Source organism: Pollicipes pollicipes, unplaced genomic scaffold (genome assembly GCF_011947565.3).
Source record: "Pollicipes pollicipes isolate AB1234 unplaced genomic scaffold, Ppol_2.1 Scaffold_5724;HRSCAF=6776_pilon_pilon_pilon, whole genome shotgun sequence".
Classification (NCBI taxonomy): domain Eukaryota; kingdom Metazoa; phylum Arthropoda; class Thecostraca; order Pollicipedomorpha; family Pollicipedidae; genus Pollicipes; species Pollicipes pollicipes.
The window spans coordinates 19,034,313-19,053,635 of record NW_023596746.1 but is presented as its reverse complement, the minus strand read 5'-3'; positions in this window follow the sequence as shown (position 1 = coordinate 19,053,635).

Sequence of the window (19,323 nt, the reverse complement as noted above, 5' to 3'; positions counted from 1 at the left end):
TGACAAAAATAGCTATAAACCTAGAGGGCGAGTGAACGCGCCAGTGTTCGTGCACTTGCACATCCATGTTCCCTTCAATTATTTCAAGGATCGTGCGCGCTGACGTAGCTCAACCCACCATCGCTAGATAGGACCACGTCGACCTGTCGTTATTCTTCTCCATGTGGAAATATACTATTTCTGTCCGATTCTGAAACAAAAAAGATACTGTTCGACACTTCTTCATCTCAGGTAATCGTTGCAATGCTGGGAATGATGAGTGAGGTCTACCTGAAAGCTGCATAATGGTCTACAAGTAACGCGTAGCACAAACCATACACCACCAACACGGTTGTCAAGGTGTAGAAAAAGATCTTTTAAAATCTACCAATGCGATAGATTTTGGGTCTCAGGCAAACAAAAGCAGCAGTAGTCTCCTTTTCACCTGGTTCTGAAAATTGAAGGTCATGTTGCCAGCGTTGCAAATGTCCCCGTAGTCCCGGATCGTCACACCTCTTTTAAGTGTCACTTTGAGGTCTTCTTCATAGTTCAACTTGTAGAGCCTGCAACGGGGATGGAAGATGGAGCTGCGCACGTGCTGGTCCCACCGACCCCACCTATATATTGGCACAGTGCACACAAATCACTCTTAAACAAATTGTTCCACATTTGCATGGATCTTGAACTGAAACAGCCATCTTGGAGATCATTCGGCGCAGCTGACAGCCCTGCCCTTCTCAATACCTAAAGCCGTAGCTAAGGCCTAAACCCCGAGTTTCCGAACCACACGCCCGCTGAGATCTGCTAACTACACGCCCGCTGAGATCTGCTAACTACACGCCCGCTGAGATCTGCTAACTACACGCCCGCTGAGATCTGCTAACTACACGCCCGCTGAGATCTGCTAACTACACGCCCGCTGAGATCTGCTAACTACACGCCCGCTGAGATCTGCTAACTACACGTCCGCTGAGATCTGCTAACTTCCTCGCGCAGACTACTTCAAGGTCATTCGGGCATGCATGACGCCATAGAGACGCCGTTCAAACCCCGCTACCTCATTGGCTATGCGATGTTCAAGGCAAGAACAATATGATCATCTTCACCTTAGCGTCACACAAACGCTCCAAAACGCAATCAAACAATGACGTATTGAGGAGCATAGTTACCACAGATATAAATTGTGTTGTCTAGAGCAGTCTTTTCCAGCTAAAAATATAATTATGCCTAATGTTATTTCATTATTTCTTATGCTTGCTTCAATATCTCCGAATGGGGAACATTCCCTTTAAATATTTTTGGTGGCCGTTGGGCAAAGGCATGCGTCGTCAGGCTTGGAACGCATCGGAGCACCTAAGAGGACCCGGGGGAGGCGAGGCCCACGCGGGGTCAGGTGCCGCCCTCCGCCGCCCACCTGGTGACGTCATGCAGCTGGGACGTCGGATCCGGGTTCACCGACAGGTTCTTGAACAGCATGTCGTAGACGTTGGTGTTGATGTAGTGCGAGTCACGGCCGATGTGGTACACCCGGTTCACGTCGGGCACGATCACCTCACGGTCCTTCTTGACCTTCCTGTCCATGAACAAGTCGAACTCGCTCTTCTGTTGGCGGACGGCAGACCATTAAAGTGAGGACATTCGCGCGATGATCCGCTGACAATGAAAAGGCCCGCCTTAACATTCTGAGGCACTCTCCGTCACCAGCGAGACTGAAATACGGAAAATGCAAATCTCAACACCCGGAGGCACTTGCCAGCATCAGCGACAAACAATGGGACGGCGCCGATGGCAAAGCTAGCCGCTGAAGGCGTCGTGTCCCAAACGCCACACGCACACCGCATTGGAAGGGTTCGTGCGCGCTTGTGCAAGCCAGCGGGTTCCTGAACGCGAGTCACTGCTCAACGGGAGCTGACCGCAAGGGCAGATCATGGGGCAGGGGCAACTGGGCCATGATCTATAGGGCAGCCGATCCATGGCTCCCAATACGGCGAAAGTCGGGCTAAAATGGCATTACTGGACTTTGAGCTAGACAGTTTTGTTTGTAAATTTAAGTTAGGCGTAATCAATTCAGAACAAGAAGCGAAATACGTTGAGGTTTTGAAAATATGACATCTTATAGGCTTTCCCCCCTCCAGCCGGCGCGTCCACATTCTCGAGCCGGCATTGGCCTCCCGCGGCGGCGTGCTGGATCCGCCCTTGGCTGGCGGCGCTGCCGAACTCACCCAGGCGTACTCGAGCCAGAGTGGCTTTGCCTCGTGCTCGTACGTCTTGCGGGGCAGGAGGAAGCCGAGGCCGGTAAAGTTATCCACGCGGTAAGCGGCGTTGGTCGCGTGAGACGTGTTGGCGAACGAGTGCAGGTTGAAGGCGGACACGCTGAACACGGACGGGTCCTCGCGCAGAATCTGCTGTGCCTGGCCGAAGTAACTGCAGAGGGCGGAAAGGGGAGGGACGTCACGCGACTGCCGCGGGAGAGAGCACCGATGTCGGCGCCGTGGAGGGAGCACCGATGTCGGCGCCGTGGAGAGAGCACCGATGTCGGCGCCGTGGAGAGAGCACCGATGTCGGCGCCGTGGAGGGAGCGCCGAGGCCGGGGCCGCGGAGAGAGCGCCGAGGCCGGGGCCGTGGAGAGAGCACCGAGGCCGGGGTCGGGGAGAGGGTACGAAGGCCGGCGCCGTGGAGAGAGCACCGATGTCGGCGCCGTGGAGAGAGCACCGAGGCCGGGGCCGGGGAGAGGGTACGAAGGCCGGCGCCGTGGAGAGAGCGCCGAGGCCGGGGCCGCGGAGAGAGCGCCGAGGCCGGGGCCGCGGAGAGAGCGCCGAGGCCGGGGCCGTGGAGAGAGCACCGAGGCCGGGGCCGGGGAGAGGGTACGAAGGCCGGCGCCGTGGAGAGAGCGCCGAGGCCGGCGCCGCGGAGAGAGCACCGAGGCCGGGGCCGGGGAGAGGGTACCGAGGCCGGCGCCCTGGAGAGAGCGCCGAGGCCGAGCGGCCAAGAGAGCATCGAAGCCCGGCCACGAGGGCACCGAGGCCGCTGCTGCCAAAGAATGTGCCCGGCCGGCGCCGCAGTGAAACTGATGCCCGTGAAGTCGGTTGCAATGCTTCGGTGCTCATCTGACATTCAAACACGACTGTGCATAAAGCAGCAGGTGCACGTAATATATATATATATATATATATATATATATATATATATATGAAACTTATAAGCTATCATTCTGTTTTACCTGGCCTGTACATTCCAGGGGGTTTCAAATACACCAACACCGACAGAAAAAACAGAACAGGGAGCTGACCACTGACAGAAGAGAACAGAACAGGGAGCTGATCACTGAAAAAAGAGAACAGAACAAAGAGCTGAGCACCGACGGAAGAGAACAGAACAGGGAGCTGACCAATGACAGAAGAAAACAGAACAGGGAGCTGAACACTGACAGAAGACAACAGGGAGCTGTCCACTGAAAAAAGAGAACAGAACAAAGAGCTGACCACCGACGGAAGAGAACAGAACAGGGAGCTGACCACTGACGGAACAAAACAGGGAGCTGACCACTGACAGAAGAGAACAGAACAGGGAGCTGATCACTGAAAAAAGAGAACAGAACAAAGAGCTGACCACCGACGGAAGAGAACAGAACAGGGAGCTGACCACTGACAGAAGAGAACAGAACAGGCGGCTGACCGGAAAATGTCGGGAGAACACTCCAGATCTTCTTCGATGAACATGACGAACTCAGCCTCCATGAATGCGGTGAATGCATCGTTCAAGATGTCCATGATCCGATTGCTGATCACAAAGTTGATCTTGGTGCTTGACTTGGCAGCCACGTAACGGCTCTGTAATAAAAACAGTGCTCATTCCGAGATCTTAAAAGCACAGCGCACATAGAGAAGAACCGTTGTCATCATTACTCTTACGACATGACGAAAGTGTCAGAAGGCGTGATTAGGCTTGGACGGTCTTGAGGGTCCATGATATCCGGGCTGTTCGATCGTGGAATGTAGGTGATGACCATTTTCACCTACGACCATGTTTATGCTTAAAGCGAGCGGTCGTAAGCTGAGCGCCAAGTTTACGGCATCATACTGCGCTCAGGAGCTTCAGAACTGTTCATCACACCCGCTTCATGCGGAATACCATCTCTACGTTTTTACTCACGAGCAATTTTACAGTTCTGATCACTGCATATATCATGGCATTTGGGTGGGATGCCCCAACGCTCAGTTATGCGTGAATGGATTGAACAGCCACAAACCGTCGTAACCAACAGAAACTGTTGACACCGCCATCACATGCCATCCCACCGACCTGGAATCCGAAAAGGGCCACCAGGGCCTCCAATTCAGGGTGTTTGTCATTCTCCAGGTAGACGACGACGTTGCCAGGCTGAACGCCCTGGGCGAAGGCCAGTGACCTCAGGGAGCGGTACAGGTAGTACGGACGGTGGGTGGCCATCACCGCCACGTAAATGGAGTCGATGTTTTCATCCTGCGGAACAGTCATAGCCCATTGATGTCAGACAGTTCCACAGCCCAGGGTCCGAGTGGTCTATTGGTGCTAAGATATCATAATTCAAGGTACGATAATAATAATGTATATACAATAGGCAATAATAATAAATAATAAAGGCAATAATTAGTAGCATATATATATATACATATATATATATATATATATATATATATATATATATATATATATATATATATACCGTCCCATCAGAGACGTTCTATGCGCAGCACAATGAAAAGAGACGTGAAATTGCTTGCATTCTATCAGCAGTGCAGCCTAACCCCCAACACCAGCCCTACAGTTGAAATGACAAAAACTCTGGAGTCTAGGGCGTCGTCGCCTTTTCTGGAACGCTCGGCTCGGTCTTTGAGTCTAGAACGCTGGACGGCAGCCCGTGGGGCACCGTGTGGGGTGCAGTGCTGCCTTCCCGTCATCAAACTAAACCGCGTGGTCGGTGACCATGCACACTGCGCTCACCAGCGCGCTGGGCGCCGGCAGGACCGGGTGCGGCTGCAGGCAGCGGCACACGCCCGGGTAGCCCTCGAACTTGTCGCAGAAGGCGTGTCGGCGCCGGCTCTCCTCCGAGTCAGCCCACTGGCAGGGCGGCGTCGGCGGCAGCGTGTCCGGCCGCAGGTCCACCCGCAGGAACAGCGGGCCGCCGAACTCGCCGTGGGCCGGCGCTGGGCTGAACGACTCGCCCAGGGCCTCGCCGGCGCCCTGTCGCGCATGCCCCGGGTCACTGGCGCTCGGGCGCAGGTCAGGCGGCGGGCCAAAGGTCGCCGGGGTTTGAGCTGGCCTCAGTGGCGGAGCACTGACGTGCTAAGTTCCAGCTTAGGGGGCTTGATCGAGTCACAAGCGGTTTGTCACTGGTTATGGTCCACAGGGGCAGCTGTGCGCCACTGGTCACTGGTCACTGGGTGCTGGTTACTGGTCACTGGTCACTGGTCACTGGTTACTGGTTACTGGTTACTGGTTACTGGTTACTGGTTACTGGTTACTGGTTACTGGTCACTGGTTACTGGTTACTGGTTACTGGTTACTGGTTACTGGTTACTGGTTACTGGTTACTTGTCACTGGTCACTGGTCACTGGTCACTGGTCACTGGTTACCGGTTTCGGGTTTCGGGTTTCGGGTTTCGGGTTTCGGGTTTCGGGTTTCGGGTTTCGGGTTTCAGGTTTCTGGTTTCTGGTCACTGGTTACTGGTTACTGGTTTCTGGTCACTGGTCACTGGTTTCGGGTTTCTGGTCACTGGTTGCTGGTTACTGATCACTGGTTACTGGTTAGTGGTTTCTGGTCACTGGTCACTGATCACTGGTTACTGGTTACTGGTCCCTGGTTACTGGTTACTGGTTGCTGGTTACTGGTTACTGGTTACTGACCACTGGTTACTGGTTTCTGGTTACAGGCTTCTGGTCACTGGTTACTGGTCGCTGGTCACTGGTCACTGGCTACTGGTCACTGGTCACTGGTCACTGGTCACTGGTCACTGGTCACTGGTAACTGATCACTGATCACTGGTCACTGGGCGCTGGTCACTGGTCACTGAGCACTGAGCACAGACATGGGTGAAAAAAACACGTCGTGGCGTATCATTACCAGCGACTGCTCACCTGTATGGCCACCATTGCCAGCGACTGCTCAACTGTACGGCCACCATTGCCAGCGACTGCTCACCTGTACGGCTACCATTGCCAGCGACTGCTCACCTGTACGGCTACCATTGCCCACTGGTCACGAAATCCCAGGTCTGGGATGAACTGCGACCCCAGCTCGGTCAACTTCAGACGCAAATCAGAGTGCATTTTGAAGCTTATGTCATCCTGTAACATAATAAAACTTAGCAAACTTGCGGAGGCGAAGGTCCGGTACAGCTCTCCTTCACATGACGTCAAGGAACGGGCCACGGCTGACACATATTTACATGAGAACAACAGCACGAATCGACCAAAAAACAACGATTTTCATAATATAGCAAGAATGCCCATGACAATGCCTGAGCTATTCCAGTGCCTGAATGCGTAATAAAATGCTCTCCATCTTGATTTTGATAAATTGTGCTCCTCCATTACGCATTCAAAAGCATTGTGTGCAAGAAGTGTCGTCTAATGCAAATTATACTCATCGCAAATCCGGTGCTAGGTAGGATAGAACAACCTTTATCAACCACGTCTCGACTTCATCCCGGTGTAGCTGATTCCAGCTTCGACTCCGGCCCACAGGATTGATCCCAACTCTGACTCCGAGCAAAAAAGCAGAACCCTCAATCAACTCCGATCACGACTCCATGGCACGTGGCTCCGTTCCGAAATAATTTCCGATGGAGTTAATTCCTTCGACAACAGCTCAGGGGATAAGCCGTTCAACGGGCTTCATGAAAACCTTCAAAGAGTTGACAATACCCTTTGATAACCCACAACTATGTGCAGCTGAGCCATTCCTGTCTTTGCATAAGGCGTTTATTTCAATCAGCTCCCTGATCCTTGAACCGACCCAGCTACAGGCCTCAGGAGGTCAAGCGCTAAAGTGCCGTCGGTGTGATCACGCTCTGTCAGCTGAAGTGCCGTCGGTGTGATCACCCTCTGTCAGGTAAAGTGCCGTCGGTGTGATCGCCCTCTGTCAGCTAAAATGCCGCCGGTGTGATCACGCTCCGTCAGGTGCTCACGTCCGTGTGCATTGCTGCCACCCCGAAGCTGAGCGATGTAGATACTTTGGCTCTGACACACGGCCAAGACTGCATCTGCGCCCCTTCATTGAGAACGAACCGATCTGTGATGGGACAATTGTTTTAACTTTTATGAAGCTTATTTATTTCAAAATATTCTACTCGTCTATCTGTGCTCTGTGACGGTGTATGTCTCCAGCTTTGATACACAATTCAGGGCTGATGACTCAGAACGCACAGCGGGCTGTCTTCGTGTCGAACAAGTAACGACCGTTAAAACAAACATGTGGGCGCTAAATAACCGATCTGGCCGATGCGACCCTTAAACCGTAAATGCTACTACAGCTCCAGGCCTAACTAACCGCAAAAATTCAAATGGATCGATTCCAGGCTGACTCCAAGGAAATTTCGTCAGCTGTTAGTGCACTCGCGAGGAATATTATGCATATGGATAAGACAGCACTGTTAGACGTATTCCTCGTAGAATCACCAGGAGAAGGAAGAGATAGAAGTAGTGATATTTCGGGTGCATGCCAAGACCGCAATCTCAATGCGTCTATTTCTCCTTTCTCCTGGTTATGCTACGAGGAATAAGGTTAATTGTACTGTCTTGTCCATGGACATTTGTTTTACTCCGGAACATCTTTCGACTCGCCCTAGAGTCGGCCACGAGTGACCTCTGTTACAAACCTGCCGCCATGCCTCATCGCAAAGCAATATCACGCGTACTGGGAAGTAAGTCGTGCTTAAACTCGGCTCCCAAACCGTCATATCCGACCGCAGTTATTCGCGCCACCCCACGGACACCAGCCCCGACCCTTGCCTTGGGTCCACGGGGAGCTGAGCACAGATACGGGGGGCGGGCCCGTCGCCCTCCGCTCCAGGGCTCCCAACGTCCTCGCGCCAGCTCTGCACAACCTTCCGTCGCTTGACCGAGTCCCCTCCACCTCCTGGCTCTCAGCCCCACCCGCACCGCACCTTGGTAGCGAGCACTAGCAGGCGGCCGGGCCTGACGGCGTCCAGGAAACGGACAGCCTCCTCGTGCACGGCCGAGAGCACGGTGTCGAAGCGGCGGCGCGCCAGCACGGCGCCTGTGTTCTGCTCCAGCACGAGCACGTGCAGGCCGCGCGTCCGGTTGTTGGTCTCGGGCACCATCAGCTGCGGGGACAGGGAGACGTGTCAAAGGCGCTGCCCCTCGGGTGGAGAGAGGAGAGGGTCACAGCCTCATCATCGACAGACCTGCTAAGAAGGGGTACAGCCGTTGTGAGAGGGAGAGGAAGTCCTGGAATCGTAAAACCAGCTCAGCAGGAGGATGGAGGAAAGGAACAACCAGTTCGTTCTCGCACGATCTCGGACCATACTTTGTACCCTGGCTGTGTTCCAGTGGAGAGTCGCACGTACAGGCCTCGCCTCGGCGTCCGCCGAGCCATCCAGTGTCCCGCCGCCGCTCTCCTCCGGCCCCTTACAGATCTTACAGATTGTCAGCGGAGCCCCACCCAGTTGAAGATTGGGGTGAGTCGACATGACAGATAATAGTGAGGATGCAGGACTGACAATGTGAATCTGTAGGACACGGAATCGGCAGCGACAAGATGGGCAAACGACCACAGACGGGACACCACGGTTGAAGAAGCCCAGGCTATTCCACCAGTCACTCATGCATTTGCATGACGACCGTCCAGCAGTACCTGGCTGACGGACTTCCACACACTACCGGATCGCGCGTGGGCGGCGTCAAATAGCTCTGTTTCACAGGCCGTGCCCAGCGCTGCTACCCACCGACTGTCCGTCCAGCTGGATGTCGACCTTGTCCTCGCCAGACTCCACCTGCAGCCGGCGGAGGCGGCCTGGCCGGGCCGTCCGGCGCGGCACGACCGGCTTCAGTTGCTCCGCCTCTTCGCCGTCCACGTCCACTGCCGGCGGACAGCGCGGCCGTTAGCGGCCGCCGGCCAATGGCAGCCGAGGAAAGCGGCAGTCAGGAGCCACGAGCCAGTAGGAGCATAGCGGGTAGCAGTAGTAGGATGTGACGGGTACCGCATCTGTCTCCAGTTGGAGTCGTGTACATCCCATATTAAGCACCCTGCTTCGCATATGCAAACAAGTCATAACAACCGCAAGCTTTGCCGCAATGTAACCAACTAGCCACCAGCAACAGTGTTCACAAGTTGGATCCCATATCATTATCGCTGGCGTCACGTTACTGAACCACCAGCCATCCTCTGAGCACTTACGCTCGTTCGGCGCAATCCAGGGGTCGCTGTCGTCCCGCGCCGCCGCGTTTGGCTCCCAGTCGTCCTGCGGGTCCGGCTTGCCCTGCCAGCGGGCCGGCCGGCGCCGCAGCGGCCCCAGCCCCTGCACCTCCCGCTCGGCCGCCTCCTCCGGCCCGGCTCCCAGCCGCGCCTCCTCCTCGAGGTCGCGTCCGAGTCCAGCCTGGCCCGCGCGCCCGGCCCGCCGCCGTTCCCTCTGCACCGCAGCCGTCGGCGTCTCCGACTCGGTGCGGCGGGGTGTCGCTACGATGCACAGGTCCACCAGGATCACGGCCAGCACCAGCGAGATCACCAGACGCTGAAAGTGCGTAGTCGCATTGGATACGCAACGTTGCGCTCATTGCATGTGCAACACATTCAACCTCAAGATGCTGTAAACACAAGCAAGAACAAAAGGCGCTTTATGAAGTCGCCATGCAGCCGTCGCCTACATCTTATCCCGGTGGACAGCTGTCGAGTGGCGGCATTGCCAGCTGCTGTGTGTGAGTGACGTCACGGTCCTCTACCGTGCCCCGAGGATGTGTAGGAAAAAAAACTTGGGTTTCCAGGACCAAAATACTAACGTTTGTAACTTCCTTCTTCGGGCTAAGAAATAGAGCGCGTTTCTTACTTGTCTTAAAGTGAGCTTCGTTGAGATAAACCCGGTAAAAGTGAGCTCCCAATAAGCCATGATATCATTCTGTATACTAATCATATTTCGCTCTTGCTAATTCCAAGCCTAGGAAAGTGAGCTCAATGGAGCATTTCATAGCGTCTTGGGGCAGATCAGCACAGGTGATGCTTTAAGCAGCCCACATGGCACTTACCTTCCTCGATCCCATAACCTTGTTGAAGAGCATTCTAGCAGTCATTTTCATTCTAGTTGTCTGGTGGTACAGAATATGGTGGTCCATTCCAACACGCGCTTTCCTGAAGCACGTACAAATATGAATCATTATGTATGATATGCATGCCATTCTGACCTAGACAGATGATGCAGTGGAACGACGCGGAGTTGCACCCAATGAGGTCTGCCATGCACGGGTCACCACAAAGGAATGATTGCATCTGATCTGAAATGTTGTGGTGTTTGCTTTTGCCGGCGTGTATACGCTACGCATTCTTAAAAACACACGCCATGGGATTATTGGTAATCGTCATAGCACACTTATGGAAATATGTACGCTGAGGTCAATTCATACGAGATGCGTTTGACGCGATCAAGAATAAACAATCCTGTGCTTACCGTGCGTCCGATTACTTAAGATAGCAACACATCGTGCGTGCCCGGCTAAAACCCACACAACGTGACGAAGGGCTTAAGCGTGCCCTGTAGCCCCGTCCATGAGCCGCTTGAACCCAACCATCACCGTCGCCCTAACTGCCCAGCCGCTAGACGGCAGCACAACGTGCATTGGCTCTGCTCGATCTTTTTCCTCGTATGATTCGCACAGCCTGATTCGCCATGTACGCTGACTTACGATTCTTAAGTATTCGTGTAACGGACTCAACTTGGACCCAGACGAAAACCGATAAAGATTCGCCTTAGTATTCGACTCCTGCCAAGCACGTCCAGGAAAAAGTGAGGCAACGCTGGCACACATCGACGCGGTGGTTTTGAGCTTGTTTAACACGCGCCCAGATGGGAGAGTCAAATTGTCCCCCCCCCCCCCCCCACCCGAAAGTTTTTCCAGAATGGTTTCCGAACGGACGGCCGCGCCAAATTTTGCATAGCTGTAGACAACTGAATAGCGGATCGTTTGGCTGGCATCAAAAAATTTATATGTACCTTGTAAGATCGCTGACCGTGCAAACAAAGTCAGGACATTGTTTCAGGGAAGACAATTTCTGGGGAATCCTTCAATCTGATCCAACAACGGAGTGTTAGACGAAGTCATAAATCTCTGAGATGCTTTCATCTCTGAAAACAATGTGAACTACGAGCGGTACCACATGTCATTTTGGCGCTGTCTGGCCCGCCCATCGGAGAGTGGGGAGCTGCAGCCATCAGAGCAAAGCGAGGGAGTCCGCTCGCAATGTACAGCACATTCACAAAGGGAAACACCGGGGAAAATCTTACCCAGATGCCCTGGCACAGCCAAAGAAGCTCACACCGACGAGTCCGCGAGCGCGCGAGACGTGCTCAAGATGATGCGTGGGCACAGCGCCTGGAAGCCTCCCATGACGTGACAGCTGGAGGCTGTGTCCGGGTGATCCTGAACACGCCGTGCCCATGGGTTTCCCCGCTTCATTCCGGCCGCTGTCGCTGCGCCTACCGCTGAGACAAAGCCGCCGGAGGCAGCGCCCGCCGTGCCCGTCGCGACTCCGCCGACCGACGCCGGCCGATCACAAAGCCACTCGCGCCGGCGTGTCGACGACCCGCGAGCCGTCTGCTGCGGTTGGGTGGACCAGCTGGCGGTTCATGTCGGCGGGTCACAGCCATTCTCGGAGGCGGGTGCCTCACGCCAGGCAGCGTGACACGGCGCCCAGCACCCCGGTGCCGCCGGCTGCACTCAGCCCCGTGTCTCCGCAGGGCTGAGCGCGGACGGGCGCCGCGGTCGCACCGGCTGCACTCGGGGGGGCAGCGCAATCGTGTTCAACCCCCGGTGCGTCTTGTTGGTCGGGACCCGCAAGAAACGGGCCGTTACTGCCTCTTCGGTTACACCCCCTCCCCAGTGATTGTGATGCGTTCCCCGTAGAGCCGGCCGCTTACGGTAGACACTGCTGCTCAGATCAAGTGGTCTTAAGTCTCACAAAGGATCCTTGGGCGCTGAGTTACCGTCCGCGAGGGCGGTACATAGAAGAAAGCCGCGAACAGAGTCGGCCCGTTTTTTGGACGAGTGGCGCCACTCACAGTACGCTCCTACATGGCGCTGGATCAGCCATTGATTGATCTGTCCCGACCTCAGCGGTGGGATCTCAGTGCAGCGGACTGAGGGGCGTCCCTATCTCACGTCTGAATGCCCGCGTGACGGTGCAGGCCAGCGAAAACGCTCCAGCGGCTGATGTGACTGTAAACATTGACCCAACGGTTCCGGTGGCAGCCAAGGGCGCCATACCGCGGGGATCCTCCACGTCAAGGCGTGTCTGAGTACCGTGCTGGTGGGACAAATCCAAGGAGGTACCATTCTGTGCAACCGACAGCTTTTCCGGCTTTTATACTCTTGTCCATCACAGAAAAAAGAAGTGGAGCGCAGGCAAGACGGCGGGGCGTGGTGCAAAGGCGAGGCACACCTTCTGACGTCAGCATGTGGACGGAATCAAGCGATCCACGCCATCCATTCATCTAGATCCACCTAGATGTAGCCACAGGCCAGAGATAACTGGGCAAAACCCATCGACACGGGTCCGCGTCCTCGAAGCGGGGCACCTGGTTACTAGCATAGGTGACGCTGCAGGCGCACTTCGCTGGGTTTTCGCGGAGAGGTGTCTCCCGGGCACTCTTTACCTCGCGTTATCAGGCGCAAACAAGCAGCAAACAAGATCAAACAGCGCAAACACACAGCCGCGGAGGCAACATTGATCAAACGGGTTCGAGGCCCCCGCAATGTGCAAACTTGTTTCGAAATACTCCTAGAGCAGGTAAGGCCTGGATTTCTAGTCAAAAGCCTGAAACATAAATAACGACACACAAAAAGGTCAAATATGCGTCATGGCCGCATCGCGTTCTTCCCTGCCTGTAATTCCGGGCCGCAAGCACGATAAATCGCGATAAAAAGTAACATTTCACGCACGCGCGGCTGGCCGCGGGCTCGTTAGACTCCTACTCTCTCATCTGGCATTAAAGTCGCCCGGGTGCCGACAGACCGCCCAGCCGAGTGGGCGAGACGCATCGACTAGGCAAAACGCTGCGATGCGACCAGACTGAGTGAAACGCTGCAATGCGGCTAGGCCGAGCGGAACGCTGCATAGTGTGCGCATTTGGCACTGTCACCGGCTGCTGAAACGCAACGCGTTGACAATCATCGATCACCCCCGCCCCAGTCATCAGACGGCTGGGCCTGCTCCGTTACTGACGGCTTCCAGCGTATTCATAATTAGCGTCAGTGCTCGCTTTCCCTCGTCCAGGTTTGTTCACCCGGGCGTTGTTGATGCGCGTCGGATACGCGTTAAAAGTAGACCACGTCAGGACAAAAAGTGTGACGTGTTGCTGGAGGTGCTCAGCTTGGGATCCAGATTTGCTAGTTCGTCGCAATGGAGTCGCCTTAAGTTCTCCTACCCGCTTAAATCCTATGTAATATGCGACAACTGGGGAAAGTCACAGTCATGAACCGTCTCCAATCGTCTCCAGATATGGCAACAGAGTTGCGTGCGAGGCATTCAAACATGCAACTAGATTTCTTTGTGTTCCACTTGTGCTCTATGCTCTATGTTCTTGCTTGCTCTGTGCTCTATGCTTGTACCCTATGCTTTAAGCTCTATGTTTATTAACCATGCTCAGCGCTAGCAGACAAGCGATAGGGTAACAGCATATCCCGTGCTAAACCCCGATACCTGTCGAGAAGTATGGCGCCTTCGGTGAGTGAAAGAGAGTGAAATAAGTAGTCGGATGGCCGGTTTGTAGCCTGGGGCTATGTACGCTCGTCCAACGCACGTTAAAAACACACCAGTGTCAAGAGAACATGAGAGTGTGTTATTACAGATATTACCAACTGTTGACACTGTGATCGCAGGTTGTGTATAAATAGGCTAGTTGCCTAGACCCCACCAAACGCAGCTTTTCCGACTGCTACTAGCCTCTGCTATCCGCCTGAATGGGACCCATTGTGAAATAGTTTTCGACTATAGTTGTGAGTGATACGTCGGATAGACAAATTTGGAAACGAAAGGCACGTATATAGCAAAAATTGTTCCGAGGAGGAGCGGGAGTATACCACTTTTTGTCCAAAATTCTGCGAAGGTGGACCAAATGCCTGTAAAGTACTAAGTATCTAGCGCAAACCAAAGTCCTGGACTTTTTTATAAACGACACACTCGTATCAAAGCCTGAAACAATCGCTCCCACCTTGTTGATCGCTAGATGCGAGCCATTAACTTGCCAGTTGGAAGCTGCCTTCAGCCTAGCACTCCTTGAGCCTGTTGCGAACTTTATTTGGGGATGAAGAAAACCCCAGATTATAACAAAAATATTCATGAGCCGGTAACACTATTTGGATGCAGGGAACGTGCCTTTAGGGCCTCTGCATCCCAAGCATCGTTTAGGAGCGCCCGTTTGGGCTTTCCGGACATGGTTCTCACCCACCACGCTCCTGACCACGTCTCCAAAACATGATGCTCTATGCCCATACGCCTGGCTATCGGTCCGTCGCACCCGTCACAAACCAAACCGCCTTACCTTACGAAGGCGGAAGCCCGCCGGCGACCCTGCCGCTGTCACCCAGCCGCTGCCGTTCTCACACTGACCTGTGCGCCGTCCGGTGATGATCACCGTTCTCACCGGGACAGCCCTGCGCGGCCTGTCGCGTCGGATAGCTCCGCCGCTCACCGAACGTGGCCGCCGCCACCGCCGCCGCCGCCGCCAAGGAGGTCAACAAACCCGGCGCACCGCCGGCGGCGGCGGCGGCGGCGGCGGCGTCAGCTGACTCTGACGTCTGAGCCGCGCCGTCTCGGTCTGAACGGGCGGAGAGCGTGGCGGAGACCGGGCGGAGAGCGTCACGGAGGCTGGACGGAGAGCGTGGCGGAGACTGGGCGGAGAGCGTCACGGGGACTGGACGGAGAGCGTGGCGGAGACCGGGCGGAGAGCGTCACGGAGGCTGGACGGAGAGCGTGGCGGAGACCGGACCGAGAGCCTGGCGAAGACTGGACGGAGAGCGTGGCGGAGACCGGACCGAGAGCCTGGCAAAGACTGGACGGAGAGCGTGGCGGAGACCGGGCGGAGAGCGTTACGAAGACTGGACGGAGAGCGTGGGGGAGACTGGGCGGAGAGCGTCACGAAGACTGGACGGAGAGCGTGGTGGAGACTGGGCCGAAAACGTGGTGCAGACTGGGCGGAGAGCATGGCGGAGACCGGGCGGGGAGTGTCGCGGAGACCGGGCGGAAAACGTTACGGATACGGGCCGGGCAATACAGGAGCACCTGTCACCCCCCCCCCCCCCCTTCCCCTTAGGTCCCTAGGGCCACGAAGGGCTCACAAGACCAAAGATTGAGGACTCTGGCATTAATGGCTCTTTGCACTGATTGCCCCCCCCCCCCCTGCGTCATTGCGGGCCGCTATGTCGACCAGGCACCACCAACACCGAACAGTCGGCTCCGTGTTGGTCTGAGCCACAGGACTGAGGGCTGGGGCCAGCGATTTACATTAGCCCGGACCCCGGAGTCCATGGGGCCTCCCGTGCTGGACAGGAGCCCACAATACCTAAGAGGGGCAAGTGTTGGCAAGGGGCCTCGAGTCGGCCAGGGGCAGTGCTCGAGGGGGCCCGAAGAGCGACCCGATGGACTCTTCGGAACCAACGATCTAGGGCCCGGTAGGAAGGTCTAAAGGCCCATAGGTTCCGAAGGGCTGACTGCAGGTCACATCAGTGATCCAGACCCGTTGGTTCTTGACCTCAAATGTCAGACAGCGAGTCGTTTCACCGATGGAAAAACCCTGGGACAATGCGTATCTCTATTTCGGCCAGAGACTACCAACAACGAACAGTTAAACGATTGTTTTTTGGAGTACCGTCCTCGTATCATCCTTTAATGCATTCTCATACTATGCGCGCAACCAGAGCCTTCACAGGGGTGGGGGGAGGGGACGGCTTATAAAGGGCCTCCTGATAGTGACAGCCCCCTAAAAGAGTAAAATTGCCGGATATGACCCATTTATAATTGATGCCATGATTTTCTTGATATTTTTTTTCGTTTTTTTTTTCTCTCTCTCTCTCTCTCTCTCTCTCTCTCTCTCTCTCTCTCTCTCTCTCCTCTCTCTCTCTCTCTCTCTCTCTCTTTCACTGGAAAAGAAGCCAGAAGCTGCCGCGAGATATTTGCTGCCTAAATTGTATTCAATGTATTAAATAAATAACCGGCGCTGTTCATTTTACAATGGTCCAGCAAACTCTTTCTAAACCGATAAAAATCAGAATTATATTATAATTATGTTCTTTAAGTTATCTAAAATGTTACCTGGGTTCTGCAGAGGTATTAGTGTCCCTGTCAATGTAGATTGCAGATAGAAATGGATTAACAATTTGCATTAACGTGGACAATCCACGTCTTCTGGAACGATCAACATTCAGTCAGAGACGATTAAGTCAGAAGCGATGAATGATAGAAATAATGCAACTTAGTTTTGAGCATGTGCGCTGGCAAATCTTACAAACCGAACCTCGACATCAGGCGTTGCAGTCTCCGTAGGCCGCGCGGAGCATTGCGAGCATGAACTTTGCCGTGACGCGCGCCTCAGGTCTGCTGGACCGAAGCTCGATTTGTTCTCTGTAAAGAGTCTGCTTACGGCCGGCCCTGCGTGTCATGCTTTGTCCGCCAAGCTTTCCGAAAGACGCACAGCACAAAGCCTCCCACGCCGGGTCTTCAATGGTAGGACAGGGGATGTGCACCAGGGGCGGATCCAGAGGGGGTGCGAGGTCATGCCCCCCCCCCCCTTGGGCCCCAAAGTGGCCCATAATTCCAAGGGGCCTATAGCCGGCCGAGCAGAAGCAGCTTTTTAACTAGAACGTAACAAAATTGGACGTCTTTGGGCTTCTAGGCGATCAATAACGGTCGCGAGCGAAAGTGAAGGCCCCATGAGTTGACAAAACTTATTATTTACTGATTGGGAGGGTGTTGATTGAGAGGTTTTAAGACTCCTTGTTCTGTTCAGACGCCCTTCACTGTTTCCGGGGGCCATGTATGTCCACTTGCGGTGTTAAACTGATCGTTAAGGAGCCTCCTACGTTGCCCTTGATTTCTTTGCATTCACTCGGAGGTCCCTGCGCTGTCGCTGGGACCCTTGCTGCTAGCGTGCCGGGGCACTCTTTGTCAATCAGGGGCCTTCCACGGATTTTTCTTATTCCCCGGAAACGCTCTAGACGCTAGAGGCTAAGGTTTATTTATTAACCTGCCGGGATATTCTCGATTGCTAGGGGCCCTTCACGTTGGTCACTGTTAACTTACCGGCAACTCACGATTTGCTCATGGGCCTTCTACATTGGCCTAGGGCCCTTCCAACTTTCTGTCATTGCTTAGCGCTCTATGCTCTTGTCTGGGGCCAATCTTTTAAGTTACTTTGGCTCACTCGGTCGTTAGAAGCTCTCTTAACTGGGTCTTGGTTACTTCCTACTTGAATAGACGGTCCTATGTACTTGTCTGAGCCTCTATCTGCTAACCTGCTCGGGTGCACTGGATTGTTCGAGGGCCCTGTAAATTGGGGTTTGGTGTTTGAATGCAGGGCCTCACTCTCCTGTCGGGGCCGTCTGATAGCCTGCTTGAGTACACTCAGGAGTCCCTCATATTGGTCTCGAGTTCTTCCCACTTGCTCACAGAGACTTGTGCTGTCCCTAGTGCAAATATAAGGTAGGGCACTGAGCCGATCAATGCTCAGGGGCTTTTTTCCTCTGATCTCGTTTGCGGAGGACCCTTCATCCCATCGCGGCCCTTTCCGTTTACCTGCCCGGGCACTCTTGACAGTACAGGTACATTTATTCACGCACATTGGTCTTGGGTGCGTACAAGCACACTAGCCTCTTCTCTCAAAGGAACCTATGCTCTGGTTGGGGCCCTTCACGTCAGCCTGCCGGGGCACTCCCGATCGTCCAGGGGCCTATCACGCTGGTCTTTGGGTTCTTCTCGCTTGCCTTAAGGATTCCATACCTGTTGACGGAAGCCTTTTTGTTGGCCCGCCGCGGCACCCATGGTCGCTCGGGTTTCGTCGCTGTTGGCCTGTCGCTGTCGTCGCTGTTGGTTCCTTAGCCTTAGAACAGCAGGCGGATATGCGCCGATGAATTTTTGCGCGCAGCTGTCGAAGACAATTTTACGTGCGGCCGACCTCATATGTGATATTTCGGTCGGTTGCTCAGTTTGTGACATCTATTATACTTTTGCATCAGATTCTTATTTACTTAACACGCGCCCGGGTGGCCGGCTAGATATCCTTCGCTCGGGTGGAGGGTCAATTTGACCCCGCTGAGATCTCGGGAACTAAGAAAGCTAGAGGCACCAAATTTACAGGGTGTGTTGACCTATACGTGAACTCGCTTAGGTCAAAATTTTAGCCTCATAGGTGATGATATTCGGGTCAAATAAGGTCAAACAAGGTCAAATTCCAGGTTGGCCTCCAGTGCCCCCCGGAACATAGGCAACTGTTTCTAAGCAAAAGGTCACAAGCCCATTTGAGGTAAGTGACCTCGCTTGACCTTTTCAAAGTCATGGTGACCAAAATCATACAAGACTGTTCTGAATTTGCATTTGAAGAAGTGACAAAGATTACGCTTGGCAGTATGTTCCTAAAACAAAACGTCGGTCCAGGTCATCTTAGGCCAATGACCTGTTCTGACCTCTGAGAAGTCAATAGAAGATGTATAATGCGGTTCCTGCTGTCAATAAATTCGAAATGAGCACCAGAAACTATCCCATACAGCAAGCCCTAGAGCAATAAACCAGGTTGGTTTTGACCTTGGTCTGACCTTCCTACCTGACCTTAGTTCGACGTAATTTGCCCATTCAGTATTTGTGGTGCCTAAGAAAGCATCTCAGAGATGTATGGCTTCGTCAAACACTCCGTTGTGGCATCAGATTGAGCGATTTCCTGGAAACTACCTAGGCTGAAACCATGGCCTGACTTCCACCTGCCATATGTCAGCGATCTTACAAGGTACATCTAAATTTTTGAGGTCGAACGATCTGCTATTCAATTGTCTACAGCCATGCAAAATTTGGCGCGGCTACGCCGCGCCGTTCGGAAACCATTCTGAAACAAACCTTCGGGGGGGGGGGGGGGGGGGGTCAATTTGACG